Below are 23351 nucleotides of genomic sequence, written 5' to 3' on the forward strand. Positions count from 1 at the left end.
TAGAGTGAGGAGTACCCACTTCCCACTCTCTGGTGGGCAGTTGTGACTGTTTATACTCAGGACCTATATTTCCTTTTTATGAAAAGTGGATCAGTATTGTCTGCTCTATGACAGTTTTTTAAAGATTAAGTGAAATATGCTGGTGAATTTTGGGGAACTCACTGTGTGCTGAGCCCTCAATAAACATGTTCTAACATCAGGATTATTAATATATAAAATCAATTCCCAATAGAGTCAGACAAACCATGCCACTTTCATCCTGCTACCTTATCAAATATTGGCTCAGATAACAGTGACCATGTTCTGCTCAAAATCACATCCAGCAGGGTGGGGTATTTCATATTGCCAACCCCCAACTTCACCCCAGCCAAGATGGAAAGTCAGTGTCCTAACAACTGTGGAGACACAGCATCTGAGGAGACACAGATGGCAGGGGCAGGAAAAATGGCCTGGTCTGGCTGATGCAGGAGCAAAGCTGCTGTCAGCCATTTTTAACTTTCTTTTATCCATTTTCTCCATTTATTTTATTCTCCAAGATTATAGCCATTTTTAACTTTCTTTTATCCATTTTCTCCATCTATTTCATTCTCCAAGATTATACCCCATCTCGTGGTTCCCAACCCATGACCACTAGTCCAGGGGCAGAGTGGAGTGAAGAGGTACATGCAAGGAAAAGACAGGGGTCTTGAAAAAGTCTTTACAAGAAAATTTTGTGAAACGATTGATATTTCCCTATGAAATTTGTATATTGTGCTAATCTATTCCTCATCTGTTTTTTGTTTTGTTTTGTTTTTTAATAGAGACATGTTTTATTTATTTATTTGTTTGTTTGTTTATACATGCACTGGGTACAGTCAGAAGCGCAGGAGGGTGAGAGAATTCACCAGAGCCAAAGCGGGGAACAGAACAGGCAGACTGATGAAATACACTGCTGATGGGAGCAGCGGGCGGCAGGAGAGGTCTGCGCGCCATGTGGGACCCTCCTCCCGTGGCCGGGGAGCAGCCGGGGATCGAACTGGCACCACAGAGGGCGTGGGCAGCTTCGCAACCCAGCGCTCAACCACTGCGCCACCGGGGAGGCCCTATTCCTCATCTGTTTTAATATAAAGTTATATCTCATTTTCCTTCAAAAAGGAAAATGGGGTGATGCATAGTGTTTTCTCTGTTAATGGCTGTGCCCATCTATAGCTGCAAGTGAAAATGGATGGAGCAAGTTATGGAGAGATGGTTTTACTGTAAAATGCCCCTGTGAGAGGTAAATTGTGCAGTGTACAATGGCTGTGATCAACACCCCCTTGGGGACTCTTGTTTTCTGAAGTGTGGGTATTGAGGCTGAATATGGATGTTCTATTCACAAAGTGAGAGCAACCCCAACCAAGTGCCTTTGAAAAGCAACACACATGGTAGACTTGGACTATTGTAGCTCAGAGCAGGGCCTTAGAAGGAGAACTGCTGTCCACCTGCTGCAGGAGCTCCAGGGAGCCGGAGCTCAATGGCAGCAAAGTCAAGGTATGTTTTTTGCCATTGCAGCAGTTCCACAATTCCTTGGCTTACACTGCAAGGTTTTTAAACCTGGGAAAGTTTCAATGCCCTTGTCCATAATGTGAGAAATGCAAATCACCTATGGATTTATTCTGAGAACTCTATAGTTTTTTTTGTTGTTGTTGTTTGTTTGTTTTTTTTTTAGTATCTAGTGTGTCATAAGTGCCCACTGAATGCTTTTGTATTTACAATTGCTAAAGAAAACAACTAATCACCAAACAATTAATTTAATTCCTCTGGAAGAAACTAACCAGAATAACTGGAAGACAAGAGGCCAAGAAATAAATTGAACATTGTGAGGAGCTTTGAGTATTTTTCATTTTTGTTTTTGTTTTTATGAAAAAAATAATGTTAAATTTTATAGGATGGGGCAAAATGGAGACATTTTTATGTTGCTTATCATCTGTCATTTGGAATATGTGCTCTGTAAGGTAACCTAGTAAGTTTGGTTAGGTAATTTAATTGGTTATAATTCTGAATGTTCAATGGAATAAAACTATGTATTGTGGACAGAATCAAAGCTGTGAAAAAAAGGCTTTGCATAGGTGAATTGTTGATATAATTGATAATTATATCCATATATATTATATATAATCCAGCATATGTAGACAAAGACATACAGCTATAGGTGTGCGTATGTGTGCGCATGTGTGTGAACACAGGCAGTGTTAGGAATTAGACAAGCTGCTTGATAGGAAAGTTCAGTAGGAATGGGTCTAGGACTCTGCAAAGACTTCCTACCTCTGAAAGGAAAATGACAACATCCCTGTTTGGTAATAGTCCTTGCACAGTAGACCTCGCACAGTAGACTGAATGTAATACAAAATGTGCATGCTGCATGACTTTGGATAATCCAAGTGTCCCCCCAACTGGAAGGGCTGAGGGACACTGCCAAGGGTGAAGGATGGAAAATGGGGAAACAGAAGGTAAAGCTCATCATGTCTCTCAGCCTCTCCAACTCACGCTCACTTCTCCCCCATTGCATATGACAGATAGTTAAAGACAAGTTGAAGGCAGACACAGAGTTCCAGGAGGCCAGGAAGCACCTCATAGACCATCTGTCAGCCTGCAGGGGTACAAGAATTGGGAACTCACACAGCAGGGCTTAGAAGACTAGTGTACAAACTTCTATAATAGTGTGGGTTCAGTTCCAGCTAGTAATAGCTGAGTATTGTCCCCATTCAATGTATATACTTGGGGTCTATATGTATGGTTAGCATTAGCTCTGAGAGTTCTCAATGTGGCTATCCCTAAAAATTATGTTAACAATTTACTCCATCCTTTTGCTCTAAATGAAGATTTCTTAGCCTAGGTACTACCAACACTGAGGCCCTTCTTTTATTGTGGAGGCTTTTCTGACATTATAGGATTTTGTCAGGAATCATGTGCAGATTAAAATAATACATTGAGGAAATTTCTACCTACAGTAATAATGATGGACAAATATTCTTACCAAAAGCAACTAGAAAAATGCATGATTAAAAAAATCTGCATGAAAAATTCATGTTGCTAAGGCAGCAAGGACTTCAGGTCTGGATGGTAGCAGAAAAAAAGCATAGGAAAGCTGAAATTGGTAGTCTCAAGGACTAAGAAGCTAAGCCCTAGGGTGCCAAAGAGACTTGAATTTAGGGACTCAAGCTTGGGGAACTATACTAAACAGCCAGGTTTTCCATTGAAACCCTTCCTTGCCCCAACAGGGTTACTTCTGGGACCAGAGGGTAAATGTCCTAATGAGCTGGGCCCAGCTCCTTCAATTAGTTTTATCCCTAGATTAAGAGAAAGGAGATATGGTCATATGGTCGCATATCAGCTATCAAAAAGAAGTAGGAAAGTAACTTCTGGAGGAAGGTAATACCATTAGTTAACTGAAATTTATTTCTACAGATTCCATACAAAATGTCTAATATTCAATCTAAAAAAAATAGTATTCCTGGAAAGAAGTCAGAAAAATTAAAAAAAGAGAAAAACAAACCAAATGCCCACAAAAGACTCAAATATTATCATTATAATGCCCTTCAAAACAACTTGCACTCTTGGACAACAAGCAAACTTTTAACAGAGAACTAAAATCTATTAAAAAATAAAATCTTGGGCCTCCCCAGTGGCGCATGGGTTGAGCACAGCACTGTGAAGCTGTCCGCTGCCTCTGCAGTGGGATTCAATTCCTGGCCAGCTGGGAAGAAACCCACATGGCACATCAGACATCTTCTGCCTCACCTGCTGCTCCCCTCAGCAGTATATTTCAGTCAGTTTGCCTGTTCTGTTCCCCACTCTGTCTCTGGTGAATCCTCTCACCCACTACACATCTGTCCTGTACCCCAGTTCTTGTATGCATAAATAAATAAATATATACAAAAAATAAATAAAATAATCAAGAATAAAATAGAGAGTATTTCCACATGTCCTTCAAATACAAAAGTGAATTTACTGAGTAAAAATATTAAGGAAATGTTTCTCTCATGCACTCTTTTTCAGTGAAATGATAATAAAACAAGAATGGGAGACTGCAGAACCAAGGTTACATGATTCCATCACAAGAAATTAGAGAAGAGAATTCCTAGGCAAACATTGGTGATGGACATAGAGCTCTACCTGCCCATATTGGAGCAAGAGGGGGATGCTCTCCTTGGAGTTTACCAGAAAACTCACCCCAGATGAAGTCAATGTTAGCACAGTTGGAGCAGGAGAAACAGGGAGCAAATGTCACAAGTTTCAGTAAGAGGTATCAAACCATATGAAATGGGAAATACTGTAAGAAAAAAAAGGAAATTTCATTATTATGTATAAACCAGCTTGACATTCAACAATATTTATCTAGTCATAATGTTTTATGATGCAATTTTTATGATTCTGTTTGTTCAGAACACAGTTGTTGAATACCTAAATGAATTTATGAATTAATAAATTATGGACATACAATAAATGTGTGTGAATGGATATACTCTTTGAGTTCCATATTTCCAAAACAATGTAATTACTTTCAGTTGACCACTAACTCAATAATAGTAATTTCTTTTATAAATGCACTGTATAGTTCACGATTCTTATATATTTTTAAAATATTTAATTATTTATTTATACAAGAACTGGGGTATAGGCCAGAGGTGCGGGAGGGTGATAGAATTCACCAGAGACAGAGCAGGCAGCAGAACAGGCAGACCAAAAACATTGCTGAGGGGAGCAGTGGTTGAGACAGGAGAGGTCTGCTGTGCCATGTGGGTATCTCGCTAGACTTCAATTGAACCCGCACTGCAGAGGCTGCAGATAGCTTCACAGTGCTGTGCTTAACCCGCTGTGCCACCAGGGAGGCCCACAATTCTTATATTTTTAACTAAGTTCTTTACTATTCATTACTATTCAAGTCTTAAGTGAGGAAATCAGAAAACATCAGATATGAACAAATTTTGGAAATATTTTGTGCAAGTCCTTCATTTTCTAGATGAGAAATCAGAAACCAGAAAACAGTGACTTGTTAACATCACCCAGAAACTGTGTGACCAAGGGGTGAGGACTCCAATGTGAGCTACTGGGAAGGTGGACCCTGTGACCCCACACTTACCATACATGTGAAGATTTTCAATCAGCTTGTCTACATCAATGTGTAACTTGCTTTCTATAAAGTTTCTGATAAATTTGATTTTCAGTGTTTCCTAAAGGAAAATAAAATAGTTTAACAAAATAATCACATCACTGTTACTTATCAAACAATTTTTTTAGGTTATATTCATTCTATTTCATTATATAGGAAAATGCACAAAAAGTGAATTCAATTAAAGAAGTTCTGAAAACTTCACAATAAATAATGGGAATTAATTGATTATGCTTTTATCTTGAAAAACAAAATTAACAATGTTGATTGTAGTTATAGTTATGCATTAACATTGAAAACAAAAAAATGAAAAAAAAATGGACTTTTGGACAAAATTTTCTAACAAAACTATGTAGTGACTCTTTATATTGCCAATTTCACAGTGCCATTATATAAAAAGGATCACTGCCACAAAGAAGTGTAGAATGCTTTCAATGTTTTCTCAAACCCTCCCTTTATTCCTTTATTATTCAAACCTTTATCTTTCCAAAGACCTTTCACATCTTTATCTGTGTCATTCTTCTTTCATTACTGATGTTCTAACTCTGCCTTATTTGTCATTGGTTTTACTTTGGAGAGTTATTCAAGATTATTTTCATCAAATTAATGAAATGCCATGTCTCTATTTTGTAGCTGGTCTGCATTTACTTGCATTGTACTGACACACACTAATAAAATCATACTTTCCACAAGATATGAAAGCTAATATTGTAGAGTCAACACCAGGACAATTCAGACAGGGTAACTATGTGGGGGCAAATTTAGGGTTTGTCAACTTACTAAATTATATTTAATTATTTACATTTTTTCTAACACAACATTATAAGTTGAGAACTTCTGGTAAGGAATTCAAAAATAACTTTTCCCTTGTGCTTTTATTATTTCAGTTCTTATATTTATTTATTTATATGTGATGACATTATCAATTCTGATGTAAGGATACTAGGACCTCATTATAAAACCATGGTATTCACTATTATAAAAGTATTATTTAGGGCCTCCCCTGGTGACACAGGTGGTTGAGAACCATGCTGTGAAGCTGTCCTCAGCCTCTGTAGCACCAGTTCAATCCCAGCCAGCTGGTGAGGGTCCCACATGGCACAGCAGAACTCTCCTGTCTTGCCCGCTGCTCCCCTCAAGCAGTATATTTCATCAGTCTGCCTGTTCTGTTCCCCACTCTGTCTCTGGTGAATCCTCTCACCCTCCCATGCATCTGTTCTTGTATAAATAAATCTTAAATAATAATAATAATAATAATAATAATAAATTTTAAAAAGTTTTATTTACCTTTTTTATTAGACATTGGATATCTATGAAACATTGTATTGGATGTTTCATATATATTAGTCATTTGATCTCAACAATGTCTCCAGGACATGTTACTTTTAAATGGCAAAAGGAAGTCAGAGGCCATTATCAGCAAAAGTACTAGCAACTCCCTCTAGAAGATCTAGGTGTCACCTTCTGCCAACCTCAGTACACCACAAACTCTCCCTGAACTTCATGTAAATGCTACAAAATGGACACAATTCACCACATTTTATTCTCTAAGATTAAAAGTTCAAGTGATTTAATGTTTGACTTAAATTTCTGACATGACTACTTTGTAAACAGTACTTAGGTAACAGTTTCTTAGCAAGAAAATCCCTGATTCTTGAGGCCAAAGTAGGCATTCTCCATTCCCTACTCATATACTTTGTAGAATCTCAATTTGACACATGCAATATATAACATGTGATTGTGATTGTGATGGGGTTCTTATCAAAGCATAAACTATTTATATATATCCCATTATAGGAAATGTCTTTGATTCGTATATTTAAAAATCAATCCAGCCATAGCGAGATCTAAACTGAAACTCCCAACCCCCATTTCCTTTCTGTGTTATACTGCCTTGTTATAACTTAAAAACATAGTTCAGTTCAATATTTTCCTATCTTTTTCTGTCAACTTTATAGTCTATCAAGACTAACACAAGGAAAAATAGATGAATTAAAAAAAATCATAATAATGGAAATTAAAACAGTAATTTAAAAAATCTTCCAATAAAAACCCAGTATTTGATGGCTTTACAAATGAATTTTATCTAAATCTTTGAAGAATAATTAACACACACCCTGATCAAATTCTTTCAAAAAATACAAGAAGAACTCTCCCTAATACACTTTATGATGCCGACATTTTCTTAATACTGAAACCAGACAAAGGCAGTACAAGAAAATTATAGACCTTTATCCCTAATGAACATCAATGGAAAAATTCTCTACAAAATACTAGGAAATTGAATTCAACAGTATATCACAAGATTTATAGACCTTGATCAAGTGGGATTTATCCCAGGGATACAAGGGGGTTTAATATATGTAAATCAATTAATGCAATAAATATTAACAAAATAAACATTAAAATCATATATGTAGATATAATGAAAATATTTTATAAGATTCACCAACCATTTAAAAATTCTAAACAAGGTGGGAATAGAAAAAACTTATCTCAATATAATAAAGGTAATATATCATAAATCAATAGTCAATATAATAATTAATGCTTAAAGAGCTTCCTTAAGATGGGAATAAGTCAGCGATGCTTATTGTCACCACTTCTGTTTAACTTAGAGGTTTTAGACAGACCTATCAGACAGAATCACAGAAGCAGTCCAAATGTCCCTCAACAGATAAATGGATCAAGAAGATATGGTATAGCCACACTGTAGAATATCTAGCCTGCTTCACTACATAAGAGAAAATGAAATTTAATCATTCTCAGCAAAATGGGAGGCATTTGAGAGTACTAGACAAAGCAAGCTAAGTCAGAATAATAATAAACAACTGAACATTTACCTAGCAGACTATTCAACCACATAAATACTTCCAAAAACAGTGGATATCAACAAGCATCTTCAGGGCTCTGAGTAAAAGACAGGGGAGGCAAAGGGCCAAGGTGATATACAGTATGGGGTAGGGAAAAAAATAAAGAGTACTCAAGCATTCTTGTCATATCCAACAAGAAGTTTATAGGAACTTAACACATTTAGCTTAGTGGTGGATTGTCTAACAAGAAAGCATAAAGGCATAGAGACAAGGAAAAGGCATGAAAAGATAAATATAATATTTTTGGGTGGTAATATTTTCCTTAGCATTCTTCATTCTTCTTATCTATATGTGTATGCATTTATGTATGTGTGTATGAATGTATGTTTGTATGTATATTTATATATAACCTGTAGGCAGAAAATAAAAGAAATATAAGAAAAGAAACAAAGAAATATTCCATTTACGCTATAAATAATATTTTTGACACAAATACAGAGCTTGGAAGGATTTGTTCAAAAAAGTAAAATAAATCATCCAAGACTACCCTTGAGTGAACTATAGGCTGGCTTGCAGCTTGGAAATCTACTGAAATTAAGAAAATGATGAATGAAAAAAAGAAAAAAATACAACAAGAACAGATAAAATATGAAAAAGTTCCAAAGAGAAACTAAACAGATTAAGAATGCAATAACTGAAATAAAAAATACAATAGCAGGGCTTACCAGTAGACTCACAAGACTGAGAAATAAATAAATGAGATAGAAGATAAGATAGTGGAAATTATCTTCAAATACCAACAGAAAGAAAAAAGCATTAAGAAAACTGAAGTCCATCTAAGAGACTTATGAGACAGTATCAAAAGGAACAAGATTTTTATCATAAGGATTCCAAAAGAGAAAAAGAGGAAAAGAGGCAGAAATCCTATTTGAGAACACAATAATAGACAATTTTCATCAAACTGGAGAAGGAAATACACACAGATACATGAAGCTCAAAGAGTTCCACACAAAATAAACCCAAACAGATATATAACAAGACAAAGTATAATTAAAATGGCAAAAATTCAAGGTAAAGAAATAATCCTAAAAGTAGTTAGAGAAAATCAAAAGACCACATATAAGAGGAACCCCATAAGATTATAAGCAGATTTCTCAGCGGGTCAGAGGGTATGACATTATATATTCAAAATTCTGCATAAAAAAAGGCCTCACACAAAAAATGAACAATTATGTAAAATATATATAAATTAAAAAATAAAAAAAAAGCCTCACACCAAGAAATTCACACTCAGGCTAAAACAAAATTGGAGGAGTGATAGTTTTACAGATAAATAACAATTGAAATAATTAATTCTCCTCTAAGAATTGGCTTTGTAAGAAATAATAAAACAAAAGGAAATCTCACTTAGAAATATTTATGTTGGATTAACTCAGAATAAAATTTGATAGAATTAACCCAGAATAAATTTAAGAAGATTATAAATATACAATCCTATATATAAACCACAAGATAACATAAAAAAACAAGTATTTAGAGAAAATCAATATGGAATGCAAACACTACACAAAAGGAAGTTTTCAAAATATCATGTAAGAGAACAAAAGAAGTACAAATGGACAAGGACAAACAGCAAAAATAGCCAGACAATAAATAGCAAAATGGCAACTAATATTTATATTTCAATAATCTCTATAAATGTTAATGCCTAAAATCATCAATTAAAAGGCACAGAGTGGTTTGTTGATTAAAAAAAAAAAAATCCAACCTTTTCTTGTCTCCAAGAGTTCCATATGTACTCCGAAGGTAAATGCTGATTCAAATTAAAGATTGGATAGCAATCCTACAAGGAAAGGGAACACTTAAAAAGGCAGACATCCATAGTAATATTGGATAAAATATAACTGTAGCAAAAAAAAAAAAGTAACAAGAGACAGTGATGGACATTACATAATGATAAATGCATAAATCTATCAGGGAAACATAACATTCCTCAATATATATGCACCAAACAAAAGAGCACTGAAATATATATAAGGCAATGACCAAAATAACTTAAAAGAAAGACTGACTGCAACATAACAGTAGTGGGGACTTCAACATCCTTCTCATCATTGGACCATTAAACCAGACTGAAAAATCAACAAAGAAACAACCGTAAATGAGAAATTAGGGCAGATGCATTTAATAGGCATGTAAGGTGCACCCCCCCAAAAGCTTAATACATATTCCAAATATACATGGAATATACTTGATAATGGACCTCATGATGGACCTCAAAAAAACTGACAATAGGGCCTCCCTGGTGGCGCAGCGGTTGAGCGCTGGGTTGCGAAGCTGCCCACAGCCTCTGCAGCACCAGTTCAATCCCCGGCTGCTCCCTGGTCACCAGAGGAGGTTCCAAATGGCCTGCAGACCTCTCCTGCCGCCCGCTGCTCTCCTCAGCAGTGTACTTCGGTCTTTCTGCCTGCTCTGCTCCCCGCTCTGGCTCTGGTGAATTCCCTCACCCTCCTGCGCTTCTGACTGTACCCAGCGCTTGTATAAATAAATAAATATTTTTTTTAAAAAATCTTAAAAAAAAAAGTCAATAAATTCATAAAGATCAAAATTATTTCAAGTATCATTTCTGACTATAATGGCATGAAACTAGAAATCAACCACAGCAAGAAAACAGGAAAGAGTTTAGATACGTGAAGATCAAGTGCTGAATGACTATTTGGTTGTAAAGGAAATCAAATGATAAATTAAAATATTACTTCGAAACAAATTAAAATGAAGACACAAGCTGCCAAAACCTATGGAAATCAAAAAGAAAGTTCTAAGAGATATGTTTATAGCAATGCAGGCCCACATCAAGAAACAAGGGTGTGGAGAAAAGGGAGCCCTTATACAACATTTGTGGGTGACTGGACTGATCAAGGCTCTATGGAAAACTGTATGGAAGTTTCTCAAATTTTTTTTAAAATATAACTACTTTAAAACCCAATAATCCCTGTCATAAATCTACCATAAGTATACAAAAAAACAACAACAACAACAACATGAATTTGAGGGGATATATGCACTGCTATGTTCATTGTGGCACTATTTACAATAGCCAAGCTATGGAAACAAGCTATGTGTCCAAGGAAAGATGAGTGAATTAGGAAGATATGGTATATGGATACACAATGAGGTATTATTCAACTATATGAAAAGATGAAATCTTGCCATTTGCAATAACATGGAGTGGACTGGTGGATGTTATGCTAAGTGACATAAGTCAGAAGAAGAAAGACAAATACAAGTTGATTTCACTTAGAAGTAGACTGGAGAACAAAGCAAAGAAATAGAAAAACTACAACCAAACAAACCCTAGAAATCTAACTGTAGAATTGAAAGTGCCACAAGGGAAAGGTAAGAGTTGGGGAGGAAGGAGAGAAGGGGCCCAATGGACTATGGTGAGGGATTTTGTGTGTCTTGTTTTAACATACATCTGAAGAGGTATAAATATGTACCCCCAAATCATATACAATATTTTCAACCATTGTTACCTTAATTACAGTATTAATAAAAAATTAAAACCAAGAAGTTAAACTCAATCCACAAGCAAGCAAATTAAAGATTATCAGTATAATAGCTAGCATTTACAAAGCTGTGGTCATGAGAATGAGCATCCTGTCCCAAACCAGGAGCAGACTATTATTTCCTCATCTCACTGAGAAGTTCAGTGGCCAGTCCAAAACCACCTAAAAGTGAAGGTCATGGCTTGAAATCAAACCCAGATGAGTTTCTGCTATGAAACACCTTGACCTACTCTTATAGTGAATAAGAAATAGGCCAAAAAAAGTAAAAGTGCAGGCAAATTTTCTGATGCTCTCAGATTTTAGGTAAGATTATAGTTACACAAATTCCCCCAGTTATCATGTGACCTATTTTGATTAAAGTTTTGTAGTAAATAATTGTCACATTCTGAAGTAGTTGGGCCATTTTAAACCATAGCCCTTATCTTCTGAAATACATTAATTTGTCAATAGATAGTATTATGGAAAGAAAATTGATGTAGGAGACTCACAATTTAAAAGCAGGCAAGTCACATAAAGAAGCATTATATAGAATTATAGTTGTATTATGTAATTATATAAATACATACAATGATAAAGCATTTCAGACCTATATATAATATAGAATTTAAAGCATAGTTAAAATTAATAAATTGTTAATCATCCTTACAACAGTCACATCTTCCATGGATAAAACATTTAATAATTTACACAAAGTTTCCACACATACCCAATTTTACATAAATGTTACTAGTCAGCTTGGAAGACCATACCCCTGACACTATGTAGACTCTTATAAAGGGGATTTCTAACTCACCCAAGGAGAGGATCCTCCATCCTTTGGTGGAAAGGAAACCTCACTCACCTGTAACTGGTTGATCATCTGGCCATTTCCACTGTTTTGAAAAATACTGGACATTTTCAGCATTATTTCTGATGAACTCTTCAGTTTGTCCATGAAATGAAAGGTATAATGAGCCTGCAAAGTAAAGCATGCTTGAATATGTGTCTAGTTATGAGACTTAACTCTTCAGCACCACTCACTTACAAGGCGGTTAGCATTGTAAGTGATTGACTATCAGAGGAAAGACCTGCCATTTCCACCTCCTGGCTAATAAACTCCTCTTCAGAAAAAGTGACCCATTCCAGTGACCTCATACCTGAAGTGAGTCACTGAGATACTCATCCAGACTCTTTCTACAGATGCAACCCACCTGTCCCTTTTGTGTAGCTCGTTGTCAAGAATATTTGATATCCCCAATATATAGTGAGTAGATAATAAAAATATGCATTCCCTCCTCAAAAGTATGTTATCAACTAATATCTATATATTTGTTTAGTAATGCCCAACACTACTGATGCTAAAGGTGGTTGTGATATTTGCAAAATAATTTAATATCATCATAAAGATATTCATGGTCACAGACCCACAACAATTACACATACATATCTCTCTTAGGATAAGTCCTTTACATATAAAGCTATATAAATGAAGATATCTATTGCAATATTACTTTTTTTTTTATTGAAAGTAGTTTGAATGCCACAGAGTTAAGGTCAGGATGATTTGGGAGTCTAACCATTTCTTCTGTGGTCAGTAGGAGTGCCTAATATTGGCACAGGAAACACCAAGTTAGGAGTTGCAAGAAACAGAAAAGAAGCCACTCTTGAGACTATGCATGCTCCTCAGCAGAGGACAGAACAAGATGGGAGTTCTTCCTCAGAGGAAAGTTGAAGCACCACTGCCTACTGCCCTCACTGACCCTGCGTCTCTCTCCACCCTATTTGGCCAACAGATATCTGACATCGAAAAGTAAAGCAAGTCTAAACTTCTCCCTCTTCATTTGTATGAACCAGAAAGATTTGTGCTGGCATAATTTCTGTGTTACCTGACTGTTGGGCAGATAACATTTAAGGATGAGCAAATGTGGGGAAATAGGAATGGTTGTTAAAGATACTTCTAGTCAAAAGATGAGACCAAAGTCTGAATCAGAATATCTGGAATTTATTTAATGAAGAAAGGAGAATACATAAAAAATATCTGCTTTGTATTTCCAGGAAAAGTTAGGAAAGCAGAGCAAGTGGTACAAAGGAAGGAAGGATCTGACATAAGGAGATGCTACTTGCAGACAAGGCTTCTGGATTCCAAAGAGCAATGGGACAAAGAGGATCATGGTTTTAAATGATAATGGAATAAATTACTGTGGAAACAGATATGTGATGACCTCTCAGCACACTGAGGGGGACCATGAGGTCAAGGGGAACAAAAGAAAAGTTCTAGGATAGATGCAAGAGCTCTAACCCCAGGAAGATTCATATCCTAGATGATAGAAAGGCCAGATAAGGAGTCAGTAGTCAGAAAAGGAAGAAAATAAATCACTGCTGACAAATATCCCTAAGCCTGAAAACTTAAAGATCATTTCCTACAATAGTGAAAATTATTAGCGACACTAGTAACTAGTGTCTCTTCTTCAAATGTCAATAAAGGTTCTTCAAAGAAGACTTATGAAAATTATCATATTTAAATTATAATAAAAATGGTAATAGAAAAAGGATAATTAAAATTATAAACACCATTTGCTTGTTATTATGATGGTGAATGTTAATGAAATAATAATCTATAATATTGCAGATACAATTGGGGCCTTCCTGGTGGTGCAAGGGGTTAAGCACAGCACTGTGAAGCTGTCTGCAGCCTCTGCAGCACAACTTTGATCCCAGCAGGCTAGGGAGCTACCCACATGCACAGCGGAGCTCTCCTGTCTCGCCCGCTGCTCCCCTCAGCAGTGTACTTCAGTCTATCTGCCTGTTCTGTTCCTGGTTCTGTATCTGGTGAATCCTCTCACCTCCCACACCTCTGGCCTGTACCCCAGTTCTTGTATGCATAAATAAATAAATCTTTAAAAAAATATTGCAGACTCAATCAGAGACGAAGGGTATCGGAGAGAAGAGAAAGGGAAAGCACACAAAGGTTCTGTCTCATAGGAAAAAACTGACTCTCAGCATCAGTTGGAAAGAGAACAACATGACATCTTGAAAAACATAAGGGAAGAAACAAAGCAGACAGATAGACATAGAAAACAAATTCCTGCGGTAGAGAGGAAAAATTAACCACAAAAACAAGTATAAATTTCAAAACTATAAGAGAGGTTGACAAAAAGAACACTAAAGTTACCAGCTACGACAATGAATTTGAATAGTTTAAAACATCCTAATTCAAAGGCTAAGATTTTCAGACCCATAGAGTTGAGTTAATCAGTAAATATGTATTGAGGATATATGAATTAGGTATAGGTGAAGATGCTAAAAATATAGCTATGAACAAAATAAAATGCAATGCTTTAGTTAATTAGGAGGATGTTGTAGTGCAGAGACAAAGTTATCAAAGCCAACTGTATTTTTAAGTTAAATCAGAAATAAAAATATTTAAAAATCAAACAAAAAAGAAAAACTGGAAATGTTAATAACCAAGAAAATCAAATTCATGGCAACAAATAAAAATGGAACAGATTGGTTTAAGAAAAATTCACAGCTTGCAATGATTAACATTTATGCACCCAATAATATATCATTAAAAGAGATGAAGTAAACAACTAGAAATAAGAAAAAAATAGTGATCATTGAAAAGTAAGAGAAAGGAACACACCACACTGAGCCTTTGCTCAGACAGTAAGTACTTGAAAAAGTAAGTACAAAAGTAAGTACTTACAATCAGACAGTAAGTACTTGAAAAAGTAAGTCATGAACAAGACCCCATTGTTTGGGGCTTAAAACAAGACTAATTGCAATAAAGTAAAAATCAAAATCAACAAGCAACTACAGTGGGGGTTGAGGGGAGGAGAAGAGGGATTTGGGTCAGAAAAAGGGGGTGGGAATTGTATGGGGAATATAACCAAAATGAAAATGCATGTATTATGCAAAAATGGAAAATGATGTAAAAATTATGCAAAAATAGAAAATGATGTAAGAATTATATAAAATAAAATAATTCATAAAAATAAATAAAAATAAAAATAAAACCTGGTTCTTTTGCTTATTTGCTGCATGATCATAGCCAAGTTACTTAAACACTCAATTTCAGGTTCAAAGAAAAATGAGGGGCAGATTAATTGTAAGTATTAAAGTAAATTAATACTCTGATACCTTGGCATCAGGTCTGGCAAGTGGAAAATGCTCACTAAATGCTTTCTCTTACAGACATGACAAGATTGGATGGTTTATTAATGCCACCAATTTGGGAGATATACAAAACATCTTAAATCTAAAAATAGAAAACACACATTCTAAATAGATTATGACTGAATTAAAATATCTTCATTTGTATTTATCAGTCACATGTGTGATAAATTAAGATATTCAAATATAAAATAAGTGTTAAAATTAAGTGTTAAAATACATTATATACACATAAATACATAAATTATATAAATAATAAAAAAGTTACTTATATGTAAATAAAATATATATTTAAAATACATAGGCATAGATGCTCATTTTTAAAATGCTCAAAAGTTTATTAAAAATAGTAATATGCCAAAGTACAAATGCATTGCCAATAAAATCTTAATATATAAGTAATTTAGATGCATATTATGAAAATAGAAATTCTTAGCAAAAGTCTGTCTGAACAGTTAAAATTAGCAAGTGAAAACTTTCAAATATCATAAAAAATTTCAAATAGAGGACATTGCTTAGGAAATGATAATATAGTAAGTTATAATGAAGACATTGTACATAAAAGAATTTGTATATCCAGACTTCAGTCTCAAATGTTTATTATTAAGTTACAAGGTAAACTTAATTAATTATGCATTTGCTGAATATATGAATAAAATTATAATACAACAGATGCAAGGAAAGCAGGAAGAAAAATAAATGAATAAATAAATAAATAAATAAATAAATAAATAAATGGAGGGGAAGAAAATAAATACATGAAATATTTCCCTAAATAAATAGCAAAATATACAAATTTCTACAAGGTAAAATTTTAATTATTCAATATATTAAAATATCATGATGTATCTAAATTAAAATTTGATGTTAATTTATATATTCAAATAAATTAAAACATCAATAACTAATTAATAAATTAAATAATTTAATAACACTAGAAAACAGGCTACCAAATTTGAAAAATCCATGTAACAAACACAGAGGAATGCTTTTAAGCAAAGGAATGCCATCTCTGTGATATTAGAGTTTTGACCATCAGTGAAACATATGTTTTCAAAGATTTTACAAATTACCTATAATCTATATGAACCCTCACACAGGGATGGTATCTGTGTCCAAAGAAGAAGGTCAGCAGCACTGACAACTGGCAATGTGCCTCCCGGACACCCCGGGGGGTGACTGCCAATGCATTTTCATGAAAAGAGCCAGAACTTATTAAAGAAGTGATCGATCAGGTCAGAGGTGGTAAACAGACAAGTCCTTGGAGCAACTCATCCTGCCAAACAGCGGGGCAGCTGTCAAAAATAACTAGAGTTACATCAAAAGAGGGCTTCTCCAAACAATATATGGCAAGCTCATTTCTCCCTCTTTTTCCCTGCTAAGTACCACAAGATACCCTGAAGGCCACACAAGGCCACTGAGGAGAACTCTCAGAGGTGAAGGAAGAAAGCAAAATAGTTGGACATTATTACTAAAAGAACACAAATCCAACAGAGAAGGTGATCCAGACCCTGTAGTCCCCAACTACCAATTTAGCAAAGCAAGATAGCAGAGGTAGTTGCATCCCTCACTGGATAGACCAGATCTCCTGCCACCAACATGTGAGATCAGTTTGTCACCAGCTGACAAAAAGCAGCCAGGGAAATTACTTTCCTCCTCTAGGGAGGATGGGGGAATGCAGAGAGCCAGCACAGGGGTTCTTGCCACACAGGTGCCAAGCACAGACACTGAGCAACTAGGAGACCATGGCCAGGGGATTCCTGCTCTTTCCCTATGAGTCACCTAGCCTGGCCATACACTCTGACCCCAAAGCAAGAGAGTTCCTAATACAAGGCCTGACCTGCCACGTCTCCTCCTTCTCTGATCGCCAACACTCCTGTCCCCATGTGAAGGTGCCTGGAAGGTAGGCCTGGAGAAACTCCTCCACTACTCTGGCCTATCAGATACCAGCAGGACCCTCAGGCACCAAATAAACCAGGCACACCAAAAGACAACCATAAAAGCTGTGACCAAATAAAAGGATCATTAGAACCACAGCCCAATAAGGCAACCAAGTCATGCATGTTGACTGTATGCACAGTAAACATTTTTAGAGAGGAACCTACTATAAAAATAAAAGTCCCCACAATACAACTGAAATCACCCACTACAAAGAACCAGAGAAATAAGATAAACATTTAATCGTGCCAATGTTTAGCTAAATCAAATGTGTAATGCTTTGGAAAGTGTTTGGTTAAATCATCACAAAAATGCTTCAACAAGCAATTATGAATTGTCTTGAAACAAATTAAATAGAAAAATCTCAACAAAGAAAATAAGTTATTAAACAGATAGATTATACAGAAATGTAGATAGAAAAATACAATAACTTTTTCTTTTTGTTTTCTTTTTGCTGTGGAAGGTGATAGACATGTTAACCTGACTATGGCAATCATTTTGCAAAAAATATGTAATGTCAGATCAACTCACTATATACTTTAAGTAGATTCAGTTGTGTGTGTTTATTATTTCACAATAAAGTTGAAAAATATAAATATAAAAAATAGAATAAGTACAAGACTTGATCAAATGAAATCTAAGATGGAAATCAATTTGTAAAATAGATAATATATAGCTACTCAAATGAACTACTCCATTTACATTAGCATGGGTCTCTTTACGTGTCAGGTACACATACATGTATATAAAATGCACACTCTTCCACACTGACAGAGAGAGGGAGAGGAAAAAGACAGAGAATCTGAATTTTTCCAAAGAAGAAAGACTACCAAAAAAAATAGATCTTGGGCCTCCCCGGTGGTGCCGCGGTTGAGCGGTGGGTTGCAAAGCTGCCCACAGCCTCTGCAGCACCTGTTCCATCCCCGGCCACTGGGCGAGGGTCCCACTGGCGCACAGACCTCTCCTTTCGCCCGCTGCTCCCCACAGCAGTGTATTTCTTCGACAGTCTGCCTGTTCTGTTCCCTGCTCTGGCTCTGGTGAATTCCCTCACCCTCCGGCGCTTCTAACTGTACCCAGTGCTTGCATAAATAAATAAATAAATCTTTAAAAAAAATTTAAAAAAAAAGATCGTTTTTATGTCACTTTTGTTCTCTATGCAACTATCCACAAGCAAATGTTCCAGACTTTATACAAAGAAATTTTGTTTCATGTTATGAGCCATTATTTATTTTTGTAATTATGTGTGAAAGCAGTAATAATATAGACACGGTTTCCTTTAGATCATAAGAAGCCACTTGTTTTTGTGAGCTATCTCACAATGATTAGTACCAGCAAATATAAAATTAGGAATGATAACGAAGCTAAATAATTTCTAGCATTAACTAATCCACTTACAAAAAAAAAAAGTTTGGTTTAGTTATCTTCTAAACTCTTTAATAATTGGTTAGCTTATCCAATGCTCAGTTATACTATACTGTAATTATTATTATCCTCATATTGTAGAAGAGAGAAGGAAAGCAAATACAAGGTATGTAACTTTCCCATGCTTTTGAGTATTTTATTTTGTGAAATTGTTTGCTGTGTAAGTGTTCAGTATTTGTCTTTGTCATTCTGACTTGCTTTACTACACATAATTCCCTTGAATTCCTTTCATTTTGCCATAAATGGCACCATTTTGTCTTTCCTTATGATTAAGTAGTATTCTGCTATGTGGATATACCACAATTTCCTTTTTTTTTTTAAAGATTTATTTATTTATGCAAGAACCTGGGTACAGGCCAGATGCATAGGAGGATGAGAGGATTCACCAGAAACAGAGCAGGGAACAGAACAGGCAGACTGACGAAATACACTGCCGAGGGGAGCAGCGGGCGAGACAGAGAGATTTGCCATGCCATGTTGGATTCTCACCGACCAGTCGGGATCAAATCCATGCTGCAGAGGCTGCGGACAGCTTCACAAGGAGGCCACCAGGGAGCCACCAGGGAGGCCCTATACCACAATTTCTTAATCCAGTCCTCTAGCCAATGGGCACTTAGGTTGATTTTAGTTCTAGTTCATGTAAATAATGCTACAAAAAAATAGATCATATAATTTTGAGTCTTGATGGTTTCCATGTTCTTTGCATGGATACCTATGAGGAATCCTTATTGCTGGGTCATATGGTATTTTCACTTAGTTTTTTAAGATAAATTCAGATCATTTTCAAAAATTGCAGCACCAGTTTACATTCCCACAATGGCAAATATTTTAAAACTTGCTGGATGGTCTCAAGTAGAAGAGATGAGTGAATTTGAAAACTATGATGTGTAACATGTATAGCGTCATATCCAGAGCCATATATAACAAGAACAATGTATGGAGATACACTTGAAAGTGCTATGAATGAGCTGTGTTTTAGGACGGGATCCTAAAAAAAAAGATATTCATGTAATCCACAGAAAGTCAAGAAAGAGAAACAATGGGTTTCATAACCAAAAATTGGGAATATGTGTGAGTGATTAATCAAATTGGGGTCCATATGTACCATGGAATGTTTCTTAGTAATAAAAGTAAAAGAAGGGCCTCCCTAGTGGTGCAAGGGGTTAAGCACCGTGCTATGAAACAATCCGCAGCCTCCACAGCACCCGGCCAGCCAGGGAAAAACCCACATGGCAAATCAGACCTCTCCTCTTTTGCCTGCTGCTTCCCTCAGCAGTGCATTTCAGTCAGGCTGCCTGTTCTGTTTCCCACTCTGTCTCTGGTGAATCCTTTCACCCCTTGCATCTCTGGCTTGTACCCCAGTTCTTGTATGTAAAAATAAATCTTTAAAAAACAAAAGTGAAAGAATTAGTGATATAGTCACAATATATATAGATCTCAAGGAAATTATTAAATGAAAATATATAATATCAAAAAGTGACATATTGTACCATTCAACTTATATAACAATCCTGAAATGACAACAAAGAGATGCACAGAACAGATCAGCAGTGGCCAGGGCTCAGCAGTGGGGCAGGAAGGCATAGGAACAGGAGGAAACCCTGGGTTGGCTGTAAAAGGATTACAGAGACCTGTGCTGAGGGACTGTTCTTTGTCCTATGGCAATGCACGACCCTGTATGGTGATGAAAACACACAGAACTAAGCACACATGCAAATACAAGTGGGGAAATGAGTAAGGTCAGTGAAATACAGGGAGGTCAGAATCCTGGCAGTGACATTGTACTGAATTTTGTGAAAAGTTATCCTTGGAGGACACTGGGTAAAGGGCACACCGAATTCTGTGATTTCTCACAAATACAGGTGAATCTACAATAGTCCCAAAATTAAAAATCAATTTTTTGAAAGATAGAGAAGCCAAATCAAAGAGGTGCCCACTGACAATAGGACAATTTGAACATCTCAAAGAATAAACATGAAATAGATTTAAATCCATGAGTTCATAACAATCTATTTTTTTAAAGGGCACCTTCAGAAGATTATAGCAAGATGCCAATGCTCAGTGCTCAGAGCTCCATCCCAAAGTACACCATGATTCTCGGAAATCCCATGATTAAAGTCCTGTCTTCACTTTTATCCCATTGAAAGACATCACTTGGGTTTTAGTTTCACCTGTATCCTATCCACTAACTGCTGAATTTAGAAACATGCCCTAAACCTTTGTTACTTGCAGTTATTTTTATTTTAAAATAAGATAAAGAGACAAATGTGACAGAGTCATAATATGATATATTAGCTATGGACTTTTTTTTTCTGCTACATTCATTATTTCCTTATTTATATCATCCTCTTCCCTCCCCTGCATTCAGAACTTTCACTACAGTTTCTAAGGTGAATGAGGCTGAAGAATTTGAAGATTTGGAAAGTGTTGATATTTGTAATAAAGAAAATAATGATTTTTTTTTCTCTTTTAGCCAAAATGAAGATGTACTAATACCGGGGAGAGAACACAACTCCCCACAAGTCATTTCACACTGAGGGTGTCCTATCTCCCCATCTCCACAGGATGGAGGAATAGAGGAAGGTCATTCTGTGAGTCCAGAAACAAAGGGGGGCCAGTATCTGAGCTTTCCAAAACAGAGGGCATAGCTGGCAGTGCATCTAAGCAGAAGGATGTGCATCCTTAGGTTATAAAGTTCACACCTATGTTCTGTGTCTTCTCAGGGTGACACCCAAATAAATCCAGTATAACTAAGGCAAGACTTCCTAGGTAGGATTCTACCATACATGCATCTTTTGCTGCTGTGCCAAATTCCAAGTGTTCAAAAAAGTTTAAGAAACAATCTTCATCTTTTATATTCTGTTTTTAGGAACCCAATTCCAACCCAGAAGAAAAATTTCTAGCTTCTTGAAATTCCCATTTATAAGAACAGGATCACATTTCTATCATCTGATTTTCTTTACTCAGACCCACATATTTTGGCAACTCAAAATAAATAAATTTTAGTGATTGGTCAATATCTGCCTCATTTGTAAACCGAGTATTTCTCATTTTATGAATGTGCCAAAATTTATTTAGTGACTGTAAGCTTTTTGCCCAACCCTTGTGATTACAAACTGTGATGCAGTAACTATCTTTGTTTTTAACTGTGAATACATGTTTTATAGCATTGGCAGGCATTTCTAACACAGCCTCATAGATTTTATACCAATACAGTTTGACCAGCAATGTCTAGAGCATGTCTTTCCTAAAACCCTCATCAAGCAGGATATATTTTCAATTATTTGGCCTATGTCACTCCCATTTTATGTATTTAAATTTCCCTTACTAAATTTAAGCAATTTTTCACATGTTTAAGAACTGTTTTGTTCCCCCCCCCTTTGTGAACTATATGCATATATTTTTTGTTTATTTTCCAATGGATTACTTTAGTGATTAATTTATTAAAATTTTGACAACCAGCCTCATTCCCAAGAGGACAGGGAGTTCAGGATGGATCCAGGGTGGGGAAGCCTGGTGTGCTGGGCCTATAGCTGTGTCCCTCTCCACACAACACCTCTCTGTGTGGGCAGTGCTTCTCAGAGTCAAAACAGTGTTGACACCTCCTTTATGTGCTCTCTTTCAACGCATGTTGAATGACCTAAAGGGCCCAAGATAAGTTTTGAATCAAAGGACATGTGTTTATGTCTCAACTTGGCTGAGGATTGACCAGAGGCCTTGAACAAATTGTCTAAGATCTCTATGCCTTATTTATAAAGTGGATATAGTGGTAATACTGGTCTCCTTTAGTGGTTGAACATGCTTGTGTCCTTTTCTTTGCCTCTATCTTGTGTTGATAGGCTAAATAACCTGTGGCATTGGATTTTACAGAAAGAATGATGTAAGCATGAAACATTCAAGTTATGAAACATCATTGCCTGTCTTTAGGGGATGGCTGTTGTCTCATTTCACAGGAAGAGTATATTCATAGACCTATTGATATTGCTTTCTTAGGGAATTGCTGTTTTATAGGGGATTATATCAAACAAGTCTATTCACAAATGTAATTAATTCTCTGGGTAACTTTGCAGGATTTCTTTTTTTTTAAATAAATTTTATTTTTATATTCCCCATACAATTGCAACCCCCTTATTTTGACACCAATCCCTCCACTCCCCACCCCCCATCCCCCATAGAGTGTCTCTGGTTCATAGTTTTTGTTGAATTTGATTTTCATTTTCTTATAGTTATTCATTTTCCTGGTCCCTTATTTAAGTTTTCTAGATTCCTGCTATGAGTGAGACCATCCAGTATTTTTCTTTTTCTTTCTGGCTTATTTCACTGAGCATG

This window comes from Talpa europaea, assembly GCF_964194135.1.
Source record: "Talpa europaea genome assembly, chromosome: 11".
NCBI lineage: Eukaryota > Metazoa > Chordata > Mammalia > Eulipotyphla > Talpidae > Talpa > Talpa europaea.